This window comes from Macaca fascicularis, chromosome 14 (genome assembly GCF_037993035.2).
Source record: "Macaca fascicularis isolate 582-1 chromosome 14, T2T-MFA8v1.1".
NCBI lineage: Eukaryota > Metazoa > Chordata > Mammalia > Primates > Cercopithecidae > Macaca > Macaca fascicularis.
The window spans coordinates 15,068,625-15,074,624 of record NC_088388.1 but is presented as its reverse complement, the minus strand read 5'-3'; the positions used below and the strand labels follow the sequence as shown (position 1 = coordinate 15,074,624).

The following is a 6,000-nucleotide window of genomic DNA, read 5'->3' as shown; positions in this document are numbered from 1 at the left end:
AACCTACTGGTAATCTACACCTCAAATTCTTCTGACTATTGTATAGCTGTTGTCCCTTCTAAGTCTTACCTAAAGAGGCCATGATCATAAAAGACATGCATCAATGGAATGCTCTTCACTGGAGGAGATCAGAGGGAAGTGGATGTTTCTATTCAGGAACTGGTGCTTTCAATGTCCAGCTGGGGACATCTAAATCTAAGAAGGTTTTTTTTTTGTTTTTTTTTTTGTTTTTTATTTTTAAGAGACAGCTCTTAGATAAACCTTGAACAGTGGGAAAGGGTAAGATACTGCAGAGTAAACAAAAGATATTTGGAGCGGGGGACTAGCTTGAATAAAGGCACGAGGAATGAGCAAGCGTAAAGGGCATATAAAGTGGAGTTGAACACCTGGAAACATCCAAAATGCCCATCAGTAGCAGAGATAGTTAATTTTATATGTCAGCTTGACTGGATCACAGGATGCCTAGATGTTCAGTGAAACATTCTGGATGTGTCTGTGAAGGTGCTTCTGGATGAGATTGACATTTTAATCAGCAGACTGAGTAAAGTGGAATGCTCTCCCGAATGTGGGTGGACCTCATTCAGTCAACTGAACACCTGAGTAGAGCAAAAAGGGCTAAATAGGAGGGAAACTTCTCCTGCCTCAGTCTTGAGCTGGGGCATCAGTCTTCCCAGGACCTTGGATTGGAACTTACACCATTGGCTTTCCTTGTTTGGCTTTCCTGTTTCCAGCTTGCTAACTGCAGATCTTGGGACTTTTCAACTTCCATAGTTACATGAGCCAATTCTTTATTATGAATCTATACATACCTACATCTATATCTTTATGATGATATAAATAAAGACATAGATGTAGGTATGTATAGATTTATAATAAAGAATTATCTTTCTTCTATTGCTTTTTTTTTTTTTTTTGAGACAGAGTCTCGCTCTGTTGCCCAGGCTGGAGTGCAGTGGCGCAATCTCGGCTCACTGCAAGCTCCGCCTCCTGGGTTCATGCCATTCTCCTGCCTCAGCCTCCCGAGTAGCTGGGACTACAGGCACTCACCACTATGCCCAGCTAATTTTTTGTATTTTTTTTTTAGTAGATATGGGGTTTCATCATGTTGGTTGGGCTGGTCTTGAACTTCTGACCTCGTGATTTGCCTGCCTCAGCCTCCCAGAGTGCTGGGATTACAGGCATGAGCCACCATGCCCAGCCCCTTTTCTGTTTTTTGTATCAGGTTATGTTGATTGAAGAGTACAGATGTGTGCAGTGACAGGTTTGACTGGTACAGCAGTTATAGCTCGTGTTCCAGCTTTGCATCCTAGAATCGGTAAATAACATAAGACAAACATGAATATAATCAGTATTATTCTTTTTCCAATCAAGGAGACTTGGCACCTCAGTCCAATGTGTGCCATTACTGAGGGACCCCGCCTGGGGTATGTCAATCCCTGCCAGCCAATCAGTCACGTTATTAGAGGCTTGGAAGGGGATGTCTGCCCAAGTAACAGGGTGGAAAAAAAGGCAGATCTAGAAGATGGGCCAAACAGAGTGTAGCAGGTACAGGTAGCAGGCAAAGTGAGAGAATGAAAAAGGTTAATACCTACAAGAGTTGCAATGTACAACAGAAAGCATAGCAAGGAACAAATTATCTCGAGTGAATGGCCTCTGCGTCTGGAGCAGGATTCACTTGGCCTCCTGAGTTGTCTTCTTCAGCATCCCCTAGGTGATGTCTGGGGCCTGTGTCACCTGAGAAAGCCACATCTTCCAGGGTTGCGGGTCCTGCAGGGTCATTTTCTTCATGAGCCAGTGGTTCTGGCAGTGAGTTGTGGGCCTGAATGTGTGTGATAAAAACAGGATGTGTTCAATGATCAAGCAATTGCAGAAGTTGAAGGAAAAGGGTGCACAGGGTGGGCTCAAGAGTGGACTTAATGAGAGCTGTTTCAAGGTTTCACAACAAATAAACAGAGTAAGCAGAGTCACTAACAATATTGATGGGCTGAACAGAAAAGGTTTCCAGGGCCAATATTAGGGCTCCAACCTCAGCTCTCTGAGTACTAGTAAATTCAGATCAAGTGAGGGAGTTACGCAGTTCCCACCAGATAGCTGCTTTTCCATTTTTTACCAAAGCCATCAGTGAAAAGCGTTAAAGTGTTAGATATGGTGGAGTGAACTACCTTTATAGGCATAACTGCAGGAGTATGAGATAAGAACTAAAGTAGTTTGTCAGCAGGAAGGGCATATATGGCCTGCATAATCAGAGAGTGCTATCTTTAGGTCTAGAGATAAAGGGAAGGCCTTTTTCAAATTGTTTTTTACTCAAAGGAATTCTCATGATAAAAGGATCATAACTTTGCAATTGATTGCATTGTTTTCAGCCTATATAGATAACTACCAATTAGCTCGACATAGGGGGATGGTGTTTTATTCCCAATATGTGAGCAAAAAACCCATTCTAGGAAGTGCAGCCCTTGGGCTATCTGTCCTATTAATCCTGTTGGGGAATGTTGAGTAGGAAATACAAATAATTGGACTGAATATAGTGGGTCTTGCGATCTAGTTGCCTCTGAGAAATAGCTTGCTCTATTTCCTCAATTTCCCTTTTTGCAGTGGGGGTTAAATACCTGGGGGAGTCCAGAGCTGCATTGCCCTTTAGGATAGAGAACGCGTTCTGTAATTTATCAGTAGTTATGCCCAAGGTGGGGCAAAGCCAGTTAATATCATACAGTAATTTTTGATAGCCATTTAAGATGTGTAAGTTGTTAGTATTCAATTAAACCTTTTGAGATCTTACTGACCAGGAAGTTAGTATGTATCTAAGATATTTCCAAGTGGAGGACTTCCGTACCTTTTCAGGTGCTATGATTAAACCTTTTAACTGTGTATTCCTTTTGACAGAGGAATATGAACTCAAAAGTATTGGCTCCGTTGGGGCTGCCAGTAAGATGTTATTCACATAATGGATGATCTTGCAATTAGGAAATTCTTTTCTACTGGGGAGCAAAGACTGATTTACCTGATACTGACACATGGTAGGACTGTTCAGCATTCCTTGAGGAAGGACTTTCCAATGAAATTGGTGAGCTGGCCTTTCATTATTGATAACTGGTATTGTGAACACAAATTTTTCTCTGTCCTGTTCTGCAATGGGAATCGTATAAAAGCAGCCTTTTAAGTTAATAATGACTATAGGCCAACCTCAAGGAATCACTGCAGGAGAAGGGAACCCCTGTTGAGGGGGCCCCATAGGTTGCAAATTAGCATTCATAGCACGTAAGTCATGCAAAAGTCTCCAGTTACCAGACTTTTGGGGAATGACGAAAATCGGAGAATTCCAGGGGATATTTGATGGTTCTGTATGGCCGGCTTTTAACTGTTCTTCAACTAATTCATGGGCTCTTTGTAATTTATCTCCCTTTAAAGGCCACTGTTCTACCCAAATTGGATCTTGAGAGTGCCATGTCAGGGGTAGGGGAGGAATTACAACAGTGGCTATTATTAGAAAGGGGTATGCAGGGTGATCCCCCCTTGGGCTAATAGGTCCCATCCCCAAAGATTAACAGGAATGGGCATAATTACAGGTTGTATAACTGTTTTTCTTTCCTCTGAATCACGAAATGTTAGGTGCGCACCCTTGGCTTGGCTGCGTGTGTGCTTCCCTGATGCTGATAATTTTTCGTTTCAGAGTGACCCAATGTCAAGTTTCTGGCCAGTTTTGATCACTAATGATTGAAATGTCTGCCCCTGTGTCCAACAGGCCACTAAAATTTTTATTTTCAATTTTTGAGGTAATCATGGGTCTCTGATTAGTGATTAATTGGTTCCAATATACTCCTGTGGCTCCTGTGCTTCCAAAACCTCCTTGTCCCCTTTCCTTTCCCTGGGCATTGGGGATCCAGTATGGTAAAAGCAGTAACTGAGCTCTCTTTGATCCAGGGGGAAGAATATGCAGAAACTTACATTCCATCATAACTAATATCTCATCTTGATAATCACTATCAATTATCCCACTGAACATATTGATTCTCTTACTGGATAGGCTTGATTGCCCTAGGACCAGTCCCACTGTTCCGGGAGGCAGTGGGCTCCAGATCCCTGTTGCAACCTTTCTAGGGTCTTCTCCTTGTTTTAGCAGTAATTTGTTGGGGCAGAGTAAGTCCAGTCCTGTGCTTCCAGAGGAAGCTGCTCTGAGAGGGAGGACTGTGGGCTTTCCATATGACCAAGGAAAGCCACTGGCATTGCTCCAGTTTGGAATGGGGCCTGGGGCCGACCCCTCATGAAGTTTCCTGCCTGATTACTTAGGGGGTTGACATTTTTATCAAAATTGGACTTGCATTGATTTGCCCAATTTTTCCCCCTTTTTATATCGGGCATATAAAGGGAATTCTTTTCCAGAGTTACTTTGGTGTTTACTATTGGGGCATTCCCACTTCATATGACCTGGCTGTCCACATAGAAAACAATTTGGGCTTTTCTCCTTTTTCACTTTAGGAGGCTTTAATGCCATAGCCAATATTCTGGCTTTGTGTGTTTCAGTCCCCACCAACGGACACGCTCGTATAGGCTGCCTTTCTTCTGATTGCCTGCTGGCAGTCTACGTTAGTATTTTCATAAGCCAACTGCAACAATAAGATACTAGCAGCCTGGAAATGACTAATTTGTCTCTTAATTGCCTGTGTTAACCAATTGATAAATTCAGCAAATGACTCCTGAGGCCCTTGTTGAACATTTACAAAAGATCCCTGTTGAACTTCACCTTCAGGAATTTGGTCACAAGCCCTGCAGGTGCATAAGGACACTTGTGCATAGGCTTGGGGGATAAAATTTAGTTGTTGTTGTACATTGACATAGGGACCCCTCCCCTGGAACATAACAGCTGTTATATTTTGCCCGGCCAATTGATTCTGGTTGGCTTGTTTTTTGTACAACTCATCATATTCTGCCCTCCAGAGAAGGTGTTAACTTGCCTCTAAAGTTGTTTTAGCTAGCACTGACCAGTGCCATGGGGTCATATGGAAGTTATCTGCTATGGCCTAAATTAATCTTTTTGTAAATGGGCTAACAGCTCCATTTTCTCTAATGCTTTTTCTTATTTCTTTGTAAGTGTTGAAAGTAATCGGTTCATGTACGTGATTGCCTCATCGATCTTGTATTACTGGGCAGGCCAAGAGCTCCCCTTCTAATTCCACTTGTCTAAGACACGGTCCCATAATTGTAGTGTATTCCTTGTCTTTTTTCCAATTCATTGGGGGAGGGGGCTCAGGGAAAATCTTTGTCTCCTCTGTGGCACCTTTACCTGGTAATGGCAGGGCTGAGGGAGGAGGAGGAGGTGGTAAGGTAGATGATGTTTCTTCCTCCCTTCCCTTTTTAGGCTTTTCTATGTAGAGTGGTTAAAGATGTTACTGGGACCCATTGCCCTTGTGCATGATGTCGTTTAAGATTTCTTCCCACTTGTTCTCAGAGCTCTGTCTAGTGTGCCTTCTTCTGGGAACCATGGGTTATGGAAAACAACAGTTTGAATTAGGTCCCTTAATTGAGCCTCCAAGACCGAGGTTCCAGTAGCTTTAAGCAGCTGTTTCAATATTTTTATATGCTGTTGCTGTTGAGCTGATAACTGTTGTCCCATGATAGAACCCTAGCTTGAAAATCCCCTTGAACTTGGAAATCCCCACGGGGCACCAATTACTTACTGCACAGTCACTTCACTTACATTTTTTAGGGTTCCATTGTGTCCATTGCAGTGTTCCTCACATGAGGCACCACTTGCTGGGTCTGTCCTGCATACCCTGGCCAACCGATGGATGAAATAAGTACTTAGACACAGGTATGCAATGTAAGAGCAGGTAGGTGACTGCCTGGCTCAAGTGGCCAGAGTGCAGCCCTGAGAAGCTGGAGCTGCTTGCTTGTATTCAGTGCAAGCACAATGCTGAAAGCCTGGAGCAAACACAGTCTGTAGGAGATTAACTTTTATTGTTCCCCTTTCACAGGAGTTCTAGACCAGACTGACCAACATGG

The 6,000-nt window shown here is 43.1% G+C and overlaps 1 long non-coding RNA gene across 1 annotated transcript; it reads right to left on the bottom strand.

Annotated features, from left to right (window-relative positions):
• Nucleotides 1-1,328: 1,328 nt before the first annotated feature.
• Nucleotides 1,329-5,771, bottom strand: LOC141408444 (uncharacterized). Its single transcript, XR_012423208.1, has 2 exons — nt 5,696-5,771; nt 1,329-1,819 (listed from the first exon to the last, which is right to left on the bottom strand). It is a non-coding gene; the product is annotated as an uncharacterized lncRNA (long non-coding RNA).
• Nucleotides 5,772-6,000: the final 229 nt, after the last annotated feature.